The 16155-nt window shown below is 38.5% G+C and overlaps 1 protein-coding gene and 1 non-coding gene across 2 annotated transcripts in view; both read right to left on the bottom strand.

The window, feature by feature from the left end:
* C29H8orf34 (chromosome 29 C8orf34 homolog) overlaps positions 1 to 16155 on the bottom strand; it is a 238145-nt gene that overhangs the window by 29748 nt on the left and 192242 nt on the right.
* On the bottom strand, positions 6761 to 6832 carry TRNAV-CAC. The gene has a single exon. It is a non-coding gene; the product is annotated as a tRNA-Val (tRNA).

Genomic DNA, 16155 nt, shown 5'->3' with positions numbered 1-16155 from the left:
TTAATGTATCTGTTCTTATTTTTGTGTCACTTCCTTTAAAAGAATTGTGCACTTTCAATGACAGGTAATTGCTGAATAGCTTCACATACAAATAAATTTTCACTAGTAAATTCAAGGGAAAATGGAAGGTTGAGACTGAAGGTGAGATAAAAGGGACTTTAAAAAGTCTAGGACATCAGAAGTAGAGAGAAGCAAATGACACAAGTCGAGAGAAATGGATTGTTGAGAAAACGGAGTAAGACAGCATCCTTCACAAGACTCTGTTCCTGACCACTGCTCCCTCTTCAACCCCAGACCCTCCCAACACTCCAGTCACACTGAATCACCTCCAAGCTGACTGCCTTGGCCTAAAATAGTCACTCTTACATTGTCAGGTCCACAGACCCACCCTTAACATTTGCGGGGCCTGAAGCAAGAGGTCACACAGGCCCACACTTGCCAACAAATTATTGCATGTAATCTGTTCTCTTTTGATCAAACTTGGCAGGCCAGCTTCAGATTCAGAATTCTCATATTCCCTCAAGTTCTGCACCACAGCTTGGCAGAAAAGGGAGGGCAGGAAGGCAGCACGGGCCCCGCCCTCATTTCTTTGTGCCCTTCTTATCCCCTACGCCCTGCGCTGTGCCGCAAGGGTCTTTGTTGAGCGCACAGGTGGGGATCCCTGCCCCGTCGCGAAGCTAATTTACACCCTCCCACAACATCTGCCTCCTGCCCACTCCTCAGGCCTCGAATTGAGCTCTTGGGAAGGACGGAGTTGGGAAAGAGGCCCATGCAGGTCCAGGGGGTGGGCTTGGGGTCATCTGGGCAGCAGATTCCAGAACCCTGGTACTTAGCACATGGTCAGGCTCCAGGTGCACACGTGAACGTGATCTCATGAACTCCTCCTAGGCAGAGGGGTACAGCCTTGGACTGCTCTGAGGATACCATCAAAGCTGTCTGGGCAGCAAACACAACAATCTCTTGAACGTCCATAATATTCAGTGCAGGACTTGGTATTGAAAAATCACTCCAAAATACTTATAGGATGAATAAGGATCCTTACAAAAGGCACAAACTTCTAATTTAAGGTGCTAAATAATCAAAAAGATAGTAGAAGCGGTTAGAAGCATAGAAGGACAAAGACTTTGTGCAGAAGTTTTGAATAGTTCAGAAATGGCAGAAGCAGGGAGATTCTAGTGGCAAGGGGGAGAAATGTCACATTTTAGATCTAATTAGAAGCCACAGAAAATATAGTCTAAATATGAACTAGACAAAGACATTTGAAAAATGGACTATGTTTGGTTGGAGTTGGATAATGGCTCCAAAACACAGATGAAAAATAATAAACTCAAGGTAGAATATAAGTCTCAGTAAAGGAGTGAGATCCAGAGACCCAGAAAAAGAGATCTCCGCGCCCGGCAGCCACAGTGGTCGGTCCATCTGAGCAGAGCTCAGTGGCAGGTTTCTCCCCAGCAGTGTGCTTTGCACCGTGATTATCAGGGAAGCTGGATAAAACTTGGAAAGGAAACAAAGTAGGAAAAGATGTGGAGAAATCTGTGTACTGAAGGTATCTCTACAATTGTACTCTGCTAACAATAAAAAGGGTGTACTCCGCCCCGTCAGCCTAGTCTCACATTTTTGTAAACCACGGAGTGGTATCAGCGTTTACATGGATCACCTAACATCCAACAACCTTACGAACCACAATGCATTGAATCAAAGACAGGGCACAGAGTGTGGAACTCATGATGGTGTCCCAAGTATCTTTGATGCAGTACAGTTTTTCCTTTATGGTCTAAAACCGTTGCCCCTCTGGGAACTACAGCCCCAAGATGTTCTACAGGAAGAAATTTCTATGTTAATTCCTAGTCCAAAAAAGTGAATTTAATGTGTCTTACAGAACAAAGCTAACTTTGGGCCCCTGAAAAGGGCCAGACCACATCATAGAGGGTAAGAAGATATCTTCCATTCTCATGAAGGTATGCCCATCTTTAGAACCAAGTTCAAAGCAAACATCTTTTGAAGTCTTACTGAACATGACTGAACATTGAGGTTTATTACAATGTTTTTGCATGTGTTTGCATTTTGTGAAAACAGCTAGGATCAGAGGCAGAGGAGCCAAAAAGATTTCCTGCCAGGTCTGCGAATCTAAAAGCCAGAAATTTTAAGAGAAAAAAATAATTCTTTTAACATGTGTAGCCTAATTTTATACACTCTCAGTATTAATTGAGATAAATACTTGAAATCCTGGATACATTTTGACAATGTACTTCAGAGTCAAACTATTTAGCTTGGTCTCAAACTCATAGCAATACTGCAGGTTAGAAGTTAAATGTAACTCATCTTATGGCCATTGCTAGTTAGTTAAATACATCAATTTAATAAAGCCAAGCCATGAAAAGGCAGCCTCAATATTTTTAAAGATCACAGGTCTCCAAGGAAACAGTTCTTCTAACTCTTGCAGAATGCCCTTTGAAGCTCAGAGACAACACAAATCAAGCTAATCAAGGCACCTGCCACACGGAGTTTTTCCTTAGAATACTGGGAGACTTTTTTGTCACTCCTTTGGCAGAGCACCAGACCCAGGGCCGACAGCCACATACAATTAAGCAGACTGTGGCCCAGCCAAGGAGGTGAGTGGAAACAAATGTTGGCCACTTTTGTACATGAGAAAGAGCTTTGATGGCAAGTGAGATAAAACAATAACAACAATAAATTTTCAAATTTTTCAAATTTTCAAGAAGCTGAAACTAACCCAATGAAATTGATTGTAAAATACTCTACCATGCTGTAAGAGAAAGAAACACATAAATATAGAATTATAGAAACACAGCCAGATAGCAGTTCATATAAAAAAAAAAAAAAAAGAAGGGAACTTTAGGTGACTAGAACTCCAGTGTGTACCAGCAACGCAGCGGAAGCTACTGGAAAATCTATTTCAATAGTAGGCATCATTCATGAAAGCACAAGGAGCTCCTCCAGGCTGTTAGCAGCTGACCCGTGCATTGCTGATCAAGTCAGAGTATTGTACTGGAGTTCAGTGTGTTGGAAGCGGAGGTGATTAAAATGGAGAGAGGTGTAGAAAAAGCGTCACATGAGGGAGGATGGAAGACGTCGTTCGTTTTTCATCAGGACAGAAGACTTAAAGAAAAAAATGAACTGAGATATTTAACTACCTGAAGATTTAAAAGATGGAGAGGAAATTAGAGTTCTTTCTTGTTCCAGAGAGCAAAATTAGGGCATATAGATAAAAGTTTCATGGAGATGGATTTTTCTCTCAAAATGAGGAGGCATTGTTCTAGAGCAGTATTAAAATATAGATGGGAGCAGGCAGTTTTAGGAGAGAGCTGCTGTCTGAAATCGTGGGGGCAAGATCAGGTGGTAGGAGTTCCTCATTGAGGGAAAAGTTGCCTTATATTCTTCTTGTGCTGAACTTCCGTTCCATTTCCTCCCCTTAGGAAACTTGATCTCTTCCTGAAGTTCCAAAGTCGGGCATCTAAACTGAGGCAGATTGGTACTATGGGGATAGTTAGACAGACTTTTGTTGTCCACTCTCATAAGCCTGCTGCATCTAATGCAGGACAATGAGGTAGGAAAGTCTTCAATGGTTAGCTTTGCTTTGGACAGTGGTGCCTGAATAATGAAGAAAAGGGGTCTCTTGAGAGTTTAATGTTGGGGAGCTCTCACTTCTGGCAGACTGGCTACTGAGGCCCCACGCTGGGAGAGATCAAGACAGCGGAGCTAATGGTGCGCATGTGGAGCAACAAGAAAATTCAAAATTACACGTTTCTAGTTTTCACTCCTTCTGCGTGAAGGCAGGCGAGATCCTCCTTGGTTGTTTTCGATTAAGTGAAGGGGCAGTATTTTCTTGTAAAGTTGGTAGATGTTAATTTTAAATTTGTCCAATAATTTAATATTTTTCCTCCCTTAAGTAAAATGGCTATGTATATAATGGGTAGAAAAATGTGAATTTGGCTACACATATGCAAATATTTGGCTAGAACGGTTCAGAGAAAAACAGACTGTGTGATATGTACGTGTATATGTGTCTATATAGAATTTTTAAAACACTGCTTTCTTCAAAAGCTCTGGCATTCTTGGAAATGCAAACAGGTAAAGCTAAAATAATTAATTTTTATTTTCAGCACTACTGTATGGAATGCCTGCAAGATGATAGCTGTGCTAGTGTTTCTAAGAATAGTCGCAGGAAAAGCAAATGTAAGTCTCACAGCCTTTACGGCTGAGTTTAGAACAGTTTTCCACCTTTGAGGAAAGCCATGACCGTTTGCTAAGGAAGCCTACTTACTATATTTCTTATTTAATCGGGTGAGCCTGTAAGACTAGCACAAGAAGTCTAGGAATAATCTGCACGTTCTACAGTCTCTGCTCGGGGTGAAGAGACGCGCGGCTGTGAGGGGCCCCCAGGCCCCCGTGCAGACAGCAAGCCGCCACCGTCCCTTATAACTCTTCCTGCCTGAATCTGGGAGAAAGTTAGCAGACTTGAAAAGCTCAGTTAAAGACAGATAGTTCTTAATAATGACGCTACACTCCCTGGATTCATGGAACTAATGTAAATATGTTCATATATCACTTGCTTCGGGAGAAGACACTCCAGCCTGACAGTCGCAGCCACGTCAACTGCTGACTAAGGAGTGTGGCTTGAATTCAACTTCATAAAAGAGCCGTGCTGTATTGCCATCTGGACTCTAGGTTAGCTTGGAAATCTGCTGCTATGATACAAAGGCTGGGGTTACCAAAAACCAGTAAGCCAACAGGAAAAAAAATCAAATAAATCTACATGGGGCATCAGAGGGGAGGCAAGCCCGTTTTATTGTTCCTACGAGACCCCTGCCTCCGTGACTTCTCCTGCTGCCATCACAGGCTGGCCACAGCGCCCTTCATTTTGTGACTCGGTGAACAGACCAGAAGCCCCCCCAAGGATGAAGGCTGAACCTCCTCACAGATGCGTCCCCAGTGCGATCAGAGTGCTAGGCATCCAGCAGACACCTGTAAACATCTGCTGATCGACTGAATGATACTCTGTTGGGCTATTTCCATCCAAGAACCCAAGATAATCTGGAGCAACTGTGAACAAGTTCCGCAGTTACCGTTTTTAGTATCTGACATATAAATAGCCTCAGCTCATCCTTCCTGCATATGTAGAACGTCGGTTTTATGAGTGAAAATACTCAGTTCAGAGAGGCCATATTACTTGCCTAGTATCTCAGAGCTAAAGACACTGAAGTCAGATATAACCTTGGGCTGTAGAACTCTGGAGTCCAAGGTCTACCCATTGCACATTGTCTTTAGTTCTTGGAACAAATATAAGATTTGGCTTGGTCTATATTTAAATTTGGAAAACTTTGCACAGACTCATCATAAAATTCAATGCAGGCAGTATTGTTATTTTTAACCTAGCAAACTTGTTAACATGAACTGGTTAAGGAGCATCCTTGCCCCACTGTCTCCTGAGCTTAACAGTAGATACTTTGAAGGGACACAGAAGTTACAGAACTTTCCTATCGATGGTACAGGGTTCAATCTTCATTTTCAAAGCTGGCTTGAAAGACCTTGATTATAAGAAAAGTGCAATAACAGATAATATATAAATAATAAAAGTTCACTTTTTATCAGTTGCACAGCAAGACTGAAATGGAACTAAATTTATTTCCACTCTAACATTTTGACTGTGGAATGCAAGTACACTGATACGATGCTCATTATTCATGTTATGATGGGAGAATTGTTTCAATGTGTGAATAGTATACTCGGTATGCATCTGATCAGTCTGTGTGTAAATCATCTATTAAGCCTTCTGTCAACTGCGTTTAACTAAGTATGAGTTCTCTTTCATCTATAGGAAGAAATACCCGTATGTGAAGACTCTGGATTTTCACAAAGAAACAAGCTAGTCCTGTTCAAAATCATATCAATCAACACCATTTGAGTTAATCAAGAGTCTGATGAGGATATTTATTTATAGATAGAGCATGTAGATTGTTGTGGTGTGCAGATTCACCCCCAAACTAGTCCCATTTAGCTTAACATTCCTTACTATCCTTCCAATGAACACATCAGTGAACTTAAAAAACAAACCGAAACCAAAAAAAAAAAAAATACAGAGTACTTAACTAAGATGACTATTTAAATTTTCCTACTTTAAAAGAATTATTTTCCCATTAAGCATAGATACCCTCTCTTCATCCTTCAGGACTCAATTTAGAATCAGAATTACCATGCCCCTCCCCTCAGCACTGCACACTTGGCAGAACGCCCAGCACAAATGCTTAGCAAATATTTGGGGATATTGTTATGAACATTGACATGAATACATCAATGATTTATGAATGATAATGAGTGAATGAACGGCAGGCTAGAAATTTAGTAGAATTACACTTTTCAAAATAGAATAAGTTAGTTTCTAATCGAATTAATTCTCAATAGAAGACCTCACTAATCTGGAATACAACTTTCCTTTGACAGTGAAATCATGACAGTTCTTTCAAGGTTGAACCTGGGCTCTACTTTGAAGTCAGTGACCCTGACTGATTCTGTTATTTTCTAGAAATATCCCTTACACATGCCTAGTAAGATATACTTACTGCAAGTTGTGAGGAAGACATTTGAAACAATGTGAATATTTATAATGACACAGCACACATCATTTCATTGGAATGAGCAACAAAAAAATGCATTCTAGTTGTGTTATCGAATTTTCTTTTTAGGTTTTTTTTTGGCGGGGGGAGGTAATTAGGTTTATTTATTTATTTATACTTTTTGAGGGAGGTATTGGGGATTGAACCCAGGACCTCATGCATGTGAGGCACACGCTCTACCACTGAGCTATACCCTCCCTCCTCAAATTTTCAGTTTTATACAAAGTTCAGAAATCTCCTAAGAGCTTAAATATTTCCAAGAAGATTTGGAATACAAAAAAAAAAAAAAAATTTAAGTACTATTTGTTAACTAAAGGTTAAGTAACTATTGAAAAGTGTTTTGATATGACTATCCTATGGCTAGACAAATTACATAGATATACACATAGTACAGGTGCCCTGAGAGATCTTGGCTTTTGCGTAAAACTAGACTTTTTGTGTAAATATTTCAATATATACTTCTTCCATGCTTGATGGACTATGACATTCATTTCTCCTTAAAAGTTTCTAAAGAAGAATTTCAAAGATAGAGCCTATTAGAGTTGTCTTTGCATTTCCATCTTCTTAAAAATCCCAGAGGTTCTCTGTGCAAATAGTACAGCTTCACTTAATTCTGACATTAATTCACTATGATCAGGAGGGACTTTGGAATTCTTTTCCAGGCTCTAGATTTAGTCAAGTTTCAAGGTAATTTGGGTGGGTTACGTTTACTTAACGTCTTCTTTGGCCTCAAGGTTCCAACCTTCACCTGCTGTTTAACATTCCTTCCCAGATTTTTAAAAGCCTTGTTTACATGGAAAAGGAATTTTACACCTTAATACAAAGTAATCATGAAAGAATATACTTGTCAACTTTACTCCTGGTGGCAGGTTTTGCCTTCTTTTCCCCACTTTGAACTAAGGTAGCAATTTAACATAGCTTTAGGGGAAAAAAAATGTAAAAGTAACACTTTCAGGATATACTTTTCCATTTCTAAGGTCAACGGTATGTGTTATTAGTTTACGGTATGATTTATTAGTTTGTTTTTGCCCATAGCATAAAAAGATCCATGTCGCTCTATATTTTTAGGCACTGTGTTTAACCAAATTACTCTTGCCATTGTTTCCAAGTAATTAAAAAAAAATTAATACATGCACAGAATTGCTTGCAAGAACATACTAGACATCAACCACAGAAATGGGAACCTGTACAGAATGTAGGGGGCTTGTTTTCAGGGCTTCCTGCTTCTGACGGGAGCTGGCTTGATCCCTGTAGCAGCCACAGAAAAGCTTGGCACCACTGACCATGACTGTTCCTCTCCAGAAATGTCATGGAAGGGCCACGCATGACAGAGCAAAGTTAGTAGTCAATTTCCACAATATGCAGCATGTTATTGACACATCAGAATCCTCTTTATCATGTTAGAAACCATATTCTAAAAAAGAAACAAAAAAAGAATTTGAAAGTATAATTCGTGGGACTGGGCCTATCTGAGTCATATGGAATCTGCATCTGCAAAGTTCTAAAGGAGGGTCATGTCAAAGCACCTGAGGCTCGCAGTTGTCTATCTTCTTTACACTTCCCCTTTGCAGAGGTACTATGTCAAATAGTAAAACAAGTGATCAGAAATGACTTCTGTGGCACAAAGACCAAGTTCAATCCTCGACTGACATTGAATCTAACTCTTCGAACCTCTGGGAGGCTCTCCTGCCTCTAAACTGATGTTATGTATTCAGTCTGTATTATACAATTTACTCAACACCTTTCATCTTGGTGTATTTAGATAATCCTCCTAAGAGAATCAGAATGTCTCGAGGGTTAAAACCATTTCACTTTCTACCTTTCTTCTCTGAAGTTTATGCAATGAGTGTGGTGAGAGGGGCCATATTAATAACTTAATAAATACATCTAGTTGATTAACGGAACTGGGCACTTGCTCAGTGTTCACAAGCACATCTATATGATCCAAGGGTGCTCATTTTTTATAAAATACTGATCATTTGCTCTGTATGTTTTCAATATTCCAATGTTATGACCAGAAATATGCTATTTGTCATTTTCCTTTAAGCATTCCTTGAGGAACAAAATAATTCATAGCAGTACAGAGCTTTATAAGATACTATCTATCATTTTTTAAAAAATCAGCATTGTTTGGTGGATTGGTAGGGAATTGGAGCCATACTCTTCTCAAGGAAACAAAAAACTATCTACAAATTTATGGGGAGTTTCCTGATATTAATTAAAAAAACACACCCATAATTCAAAGCTAGCTAAAAAGAAATGGCTGGTCTAAACATACCACATAACGTTGAAATTAGAAATATTTTCCCCTCAACCAGTCCGTCTCTGATCCACAGAATATGGCATCTCATTGATATTTTATGGAAGAATGGAAGAAAATTCCTCCACTTTAATTAAATTTGAAAAATCCTGATCACATCTCATATACTTAGCTCTGTGGAATTCTCTAGAAGGATACAAGTTCCTGGGAGACAGGCCTGGGAGCCTCAGCCGTGCATCCACAATAAGTTTTGCCAGTGATACCCAGAAGAAGTGACCTGTCAGTTTCTACAGCATCATTCTCTGTATTTCTACCCGGATTCTTAGTATCAGTGATGTGCTGGTAGAAGTTTCAGAGTCAGTTCTCTAGAGGAAAAATTAAGGCTCTTAGTATGCAGCATTTGCTGATTTCTGTAGTTTAAATATTCCAGCAGGGCTGATTTCAAGCTGCCAATGTGATGTCACTGTCCACAGAGTTGGGAAAGATGGCACTACCAGCTCCGGGGAGCCACTGTGAGCCAGCTCCAGCACATGCTCAAAATGCTACTTCTGACAATCTGGTCGAAGGAAGGGAGCATCCTAGATGACAAGGCTGGACTCACAGTTATAAGCCTTGCCAGGGAAATAGTTTAAAAGGTTTCGAGGGATTGTTTGTTCATGGACTCCAAAGGGAGGGAAGCTGAATTTAATGAGACATCAACACCACCTGTGGAAGGTAAAAGGTACTAAATTTTGATCACTCTAAATAAGAAAGAGCTTCTCTCACAAGTTTAACAGAGGTGTGTTCTTCATCTTGAGGTCTTAGCTTCCTTTAGCCTGGAGAAGTTGAGGAAAAGTTGGAGGATCTCAAAGCAGATGTTTGAGAATGGAACTGCTATTAGGGTTCTCCGTATCCTTTGAGCCTGTGAAGTTGGGACTGCAATTAACTCAAACATAATGAGCTCTCAGACTTTTATCTTGTGATTTGACCTTGCGATATACCTGAATTTATATGAGATTTTAAGAAATTATTTGTAATATGATTAATTTTTTAAATTAACAGAACAAATTTTTTATTTTTAAAATTTTAATCCAATGTAAATTTTACTAATAATTTCAGAAAGCAATGTCATAACAAAATAATTAATACATCCGTTCTATCCTCTTATTATCTATCTATTCAGGCTTGAAGATTTTTGTTTGTTTGTTTCCTTTAATACAGCCAAATATTTCTAACAGCTGTTGTTACACCTTTATATCAAACAAATCCTAACCCATAGTTTCGGAGACTAATTGTAATTCAGTCCTTTAACCCCTCAACACAATGTGAAATGCAAAAGTTTTAGCTTTCCAGTGAGACCCTGTATACAACCACTTCACACAATCTACATTTTTCTAATAAGGTTCGCCAAGTACTAAGTCCTTTAGCCTTTGTGATGTTTTCAAGCACAGTGGTAAGCTGGTCCACTTGGTCCTTAAAATGATCTAAAAACAATAATCCTCCTCTGAACCTTGTTGTTGTCCTGGCAGTCAACTCTAATCCCTCCACCCAGTATTAGGACATGGTTCTACTTGAAATGCCATGTAATTGAAATTACAAGCTCTGTGTTCTTCCTGGAAGCAAGCCAGAATATTTGAAATCTGCTTAGAGCAAGCATATATTGAGCAAGGAACTGTCATATTACAATATGGGATAAATTATGGTCACTGCTCCAGCTTACCCAAGGGTCCACTAGCATTAAACACAACATGAATTTCCTAAAACACTGAGGTTTCCAATAATAGAGTCCCTTTTCCATTATTATTGGAGAAGGATCTTCTGCCTTCTCCAATAATAATGCTTTGTTTTCCTATTCTTTTGTGCATGGTGCCTTCCAGCTAGTATATGCTCAAACAATTTTGGAAGAACAAAATACAGTATAAAATCCATAGGCTTTAGAACAAAAGAGAATGTCCCTTGAATTCCAGTTCCAACATATACTAACTCTGTAACTATGGATATATTAACTTTTTAGGGCTTCTATTTCTTAATCTTGAAAATTAGGGCTAATAATGCCCGCCTCATTGGAATACTATGAAAATGAGAGATAATTTTCTGTGAAGCCCTCAGACCACTGTAAGAACAGAGTAGACACAGATTTAATGAGCTATGATGACAATGAGGATGATTAACTGATTCCAAGAAAAGATAATTTCCCTGGACATTCTGACTCTCCAGGAGCAGTGTACCAAAGCAAATCGGTCTACTCTATTCATGTGGATTTTAGAATTTTCAGTTTGTGGATCATAGAAAGCTTTAACTTTTTTATTGTGGTAAAATAAACATAACATTTATGATTTTAACCATTTGAAAGTGTACAAGTCAATGACATTACGTACATTCACAGTGTTGTGCAACCATCACCACAATGTAATTACAGAAACTTTTCATCTCTCCAAAAGAAAACCCCAAACCATCAGGCAATGACTCCCCTTCCTCCCCTCCTTTCCTCCCTTAGCAATTCCTAACCTGCTTTCTGTCCCTATGAATTTGCCTTTTCTGGATATTTCATATAAATGGAATCATACAATATGTGACCTTTTGTGTCCAGCTTCTTTCACTTAGCATAATCTTTTCAGTGTTCCTCCATGTGGTAGCATGATCAGAACTTTGCAATTTTATGGCTGAATAGTATTCCATTGTATTGTATCTTGTACTACATTTTGTTTATCCAAAAGTTGATGCGCATTGGGTTGTTTCCACCTTCTGGCTATTGTGAATAGTGCTACTATGAACGGCCATAAAGGAGTTTTCCTCGGAGCACCTGTTTTCGATTATCTTGGGTATATACCTAGGGGTGGAATCATTGGGCCGTATAGTAATTCTATGTTTAACAGCTTTAATTTTGTGCCATTAAAAATTGCAAAAAAGAAATTTTAAAAGTTTAGTATAAACTTACCATAGGACCCAGCAATTTCACTCCTAGGACTCTTCCACAAGAAATAAAAACATGTCTCTAGAGAAAGATTTGTATGTGAATCTTCATAGCAGCAATACTCATAATAGTTCAATATTGGAAACAACTCAAATGTCTAGAAACTCATGAAATTATAAACAGAATGTGGTATATCCAGCAATGGAATATTACTATTTTTCAGTGAAAAAAAGAGTGAACAACTGATCATATTACAAAATAGATGAACCTCAGATGCATTATGTTAAGTAAAAGAGGCCAGACACAAAAGACCACATGCTATATAATTTCATTTGCATGAAATGTCCAGAATAGGCAAATCTGTAGAGACAGAAAGTAGACCAGTGGTGGACTGGGACTGGGAGTAGAAATAGAGATTAACTGTAAATAGGATACGAGGAATCTTATGGGGGTGATGGTAATGTCTTAAAACTGGAATACGATGATGCTTGTACAACTCATGCTACTAACTAAAAATCATTGAACTATATATTCAAAATAGGTGAATTTTATGATACATAAATTATATGTAAAGTAAAAACAGCCGCACAGGGGAAAATGCAAGGTGAAAACATGCGATCCCTCCTGTTACCCACTGTTACTTCAGGTTCAAAAATTCATCATCCTACTCAAGGATTACAAAGACTCCTAACTGGTGTCCTTGCCATTTCTCCATCCAAAGGTAACCAGATCAGGTAGCCACCAGGTCATTTCTTCTAATATTCCACAATTAACAGAACATGCTCAGAGGTGTCCAGAGATCTCTACTGTCCTCACTCCAGCGTGTAGGAAGAGAACGGTGTCTCAGAAAACAAAGCAAGCAAGAGCTTCAAGAATAAAGACATGGTAGTCAACTATGCCAATTTCCACAAAAAGATTAAATACAATGAAGGCTCACAGTAATTCACTGGATTTGGATACAAAGAAATAAATATTCACTTTTGCAGTAAATTAAAGAACTAATACGTGGAAAGGAAGCTGAGTTTCTCCAGGATTTTGATGTCAAGGGCATGACGGGAAGGAGCAGTAGTAACTAAGAGTGAAACATGAAACAATTCATGTATTTGTTTGCTATTAGGAGATACTTGAGGATGTCCATAGCCTGAAGAAAAAAACAGGAAAAGAGGGATTGAGAATAGAACCGAAGCAAGAGGTCAGATGTTTTTAGAAAGAAAGAAAGAATTTTCTTCAAGAGTTATTCTGAAATAAATAGGATAATACTAACCTCTTCTTGTGAGACTGGATGAAAACGCAGATGAGGGGTTCGTCTACAAGAGGATAGGTTTATGGGACCTTAAGAGAATTCACACTTAACGGATCTAAGTTTTGTTTATTGGTTTGGTTTTATTTGTTGTTGGTTTTGTTGTCTTGAGAAGTAGGGAGCTAGGAATAGGTTTGGAGTAGCTGATACAGAAAATGAGACTGGAAGCAGATCACGGAGAGATGAATGGACTGTCAAGGTGAACTGAGAAATAAAATTAGGGGGCATTACTACTGCATTGCAACAATCTCCATAATTACGTGATTTCTTTCTGTCAGGCTCATCAGCCTGTGTGTAAAATACAGTGAGAATGGACTGGATGGGCCCAAGGCTGGACGTCAGCAGCAAAGGAAGGCTGAATGGACCAGGTATTGATGTAGTGCACCACTGAGGTCTCAGCCAATACGCAGGCAATGCTAGGGGCTGGCGTTCTCAAAGAAGTCAAAGAAGGGGAGTAGTGGGACTAAGGGAGTGAGAAAACGGAAAGGAGGGTGTTATCTGTAGAGATGATACACTGGAGTTTGAATCCAGAGACAGAACAGAACTAGGTCTCATAAGGTCCAGGGTGTGCCCACAGATGTCTCATATTGGATAGAAGCTATTGAAGAATAGGAATGTAAAGGCATTCTGAAGATAGCATGTTGGATACGTTACTTATACCAAGTGTGGAAGTATTCACTGACTAAGGAATGTGAGCGCTAAGCTGACACTGCATCAAATCATAGGAACCTCAGAGAATGAAGAATTTTTATCTAGAGTTGAAAATGACTGGTCAGTAAGTTGCAGTGGAGAAGGAGGATAAACATAGTGTTGCCTCTTATGACTGGTATGTGAAAATAATGAGTATTTGCATAAAAAAGGATGAGTGATGAAGATATGTCTGGGAGACTATTAGGTTTCCCCTAAGGACAGAAGATGAAGGCAGCAATAGGTAAACAGGTGAAAATAAGAGGATTTTATTTTCCATAGGGTAAGAGTTTAAAATTAGATAGTTTTAAAGGCATTCTGCTTCTGGGAGTGCCTTCCAAGGCTGTTTCAGAAGAAAGGACACCATGTGGAGGTACCTGGGACCACCTGGTTTCCATCGCCAACTTGAGCACAACTCCATTACTTATATAGTTACACTGACATAACAGCTACAATGATAATAATGTCACATCACACTCAAACATCTCATTAGGAGGTACCGTTATTTAATTAGATAAAAGGAGAAACTTCAAAAGAGATTAAAGGCCAGAAAATGGAAATTATTCAGACCCACACCATACTATAACCCACAGCCTAGGCAACAGGCTCCAGCCAACTGGGAGGTACCCAGGACAGAAGAGCTGCAGCTTTGAGTGCAGCGGAAAGAGTTGTAACGTTATGTCTGAAGTACACCATTATTTCTATTTAGGGTAATTGCCCTTTGGAAAAAGTGGCTAATGAATAAAAAACACCTAAATAGTCTCAGAGAGCTTTTTCCTCCTTCAATTCAATCCCACAAGCATTAATTGAGCATCTCCTCCTCTTGGCACTGTGCTAGGTGCTGAGTCTCTTGAGATGAATATGGCGCATTATGACAAAAATTCTATTTTCTGCTTTATTATCTTACTGGCAAAAACATCTTAATGTTGATAATCACAGATCCGTATTATGGAAACCTCTGAACTCATATCAAACATGGTTAAAATAATTTGGCTGATGATTTTGCAAGCCACACTGCCACCTATTTTCTCAAATTCTAAAGGACATTCAGAGCATGCCTAAAGAAATTCTGACTCTATGTGATTTGGACCAACTTATTCTGAGTTTCCTTTAGCATCTTTAAAATGGGGATAACAACAATACTTACTTCCAGGATTGTTGGAATAATGTAAGAGTGTGTTATAAACTGAAATGCACATATGAACGCTATTGATTTTTGAAACCCAGCCACAAAGATGTGTAAAGACAAAGTTCGCCTTGTTACACTCTCTTTTACTGACTGTGTGAAAACACATTAAAAGTTGACTATTTATTTGACATTTGCACATCATGGCTGAGCAAAGGCTGAAAAACCACAGATAAAATGAGTATGTTACGCCTGAATTTGCAATATACAAAAGATGATTCATTAAGTTTCTTTGCTTTCCTTTTATGTCAACAGCTGTATGAAAAAAATCACTCATCTAAGAAATAGCATCAGTCTTCCCTTGTCCAGCAGAAAACCAGTCAACAGTGGAATGAGGAGATTTTCCAAAATGTTACAGAGGTGGTGTTGAACCAAAGTTCATGAACTAAATTCACTCTGTAGAATCAGCCTCCCAAGACAGAATTTAAACAATTAAGCAAGCAGTCTCATAAAAAGAGAGAGAAGTGGAAATTTGGTGTTTTACAAATCTGGATTAGGAGTAATATAGTTAAAATTTAATGTTTGTTAAAAGTGAAAGTGATAAGATTGGCTAGGGTCAGTCACCAAATATAAAACACTCCTTCGTGAATTTTCAAAATTTTAATTTATTAATGACATATTACATTTATAGGGCTTTATTTCTTTTCTCTCTCTCAAGTTGAGGAGTAATTCAAAGATGCAGTCAAATATTTAATTAAATCTATATGGACTGAATTAATCAGACATTCTCACAAATGATTTAAAGAATAAGAAATTATAACTGTGGCCTCATACATAATTTTATCAGTCTTGGAAAAGTTTAATATCCCTTTACTTAATATAAGTAAACGTGTCTGTTACTTGACCAAACCAAACATGATTTTCCAAGATCTTAAGGCATTCAAAATCTCTTATAAATTTCCTTGTAAGAGAAATAGCTTTTCTAATTCTTTCAATCCTTGTGCCTTAAAAGTGTTTAATACAAAAAGACAAAACAGTCACATAATGCAAAAGAAACAGAGAGCTATATGCTAATGTTCATGCTCTATAAGAAAATAGGGCAAATACTCAAATTTCTGAATGATCTGAACAGTAATTCTTGAATCTTGTTTATAGCAGGGCAATTCTTATTTTTGAAATAAATCTCGTACCCAAATCTCAGGTATAAGTCAGGTAACACTGGAACTTCTCTGGTTGAAGGAGAGCAGGGCTCAG

This window comes from Camelus ferus, chromosome 29, assembly GCF_009834535.1.
Source record: "Camelus ferus isolate YT-003-E chromosome 29, BCGSAC_Cfer_1.0, whole genome shotgun sequence".
Taxonomy (NCBI): Eukaryota; Metazoa; Chordata; class Mammalia; order Artiodactyla; family Camelidae; genus Camelus; species Camelus ferus.
This window is presented reverse-complemented; position numbering and strand designations above follow the sequence as displayed.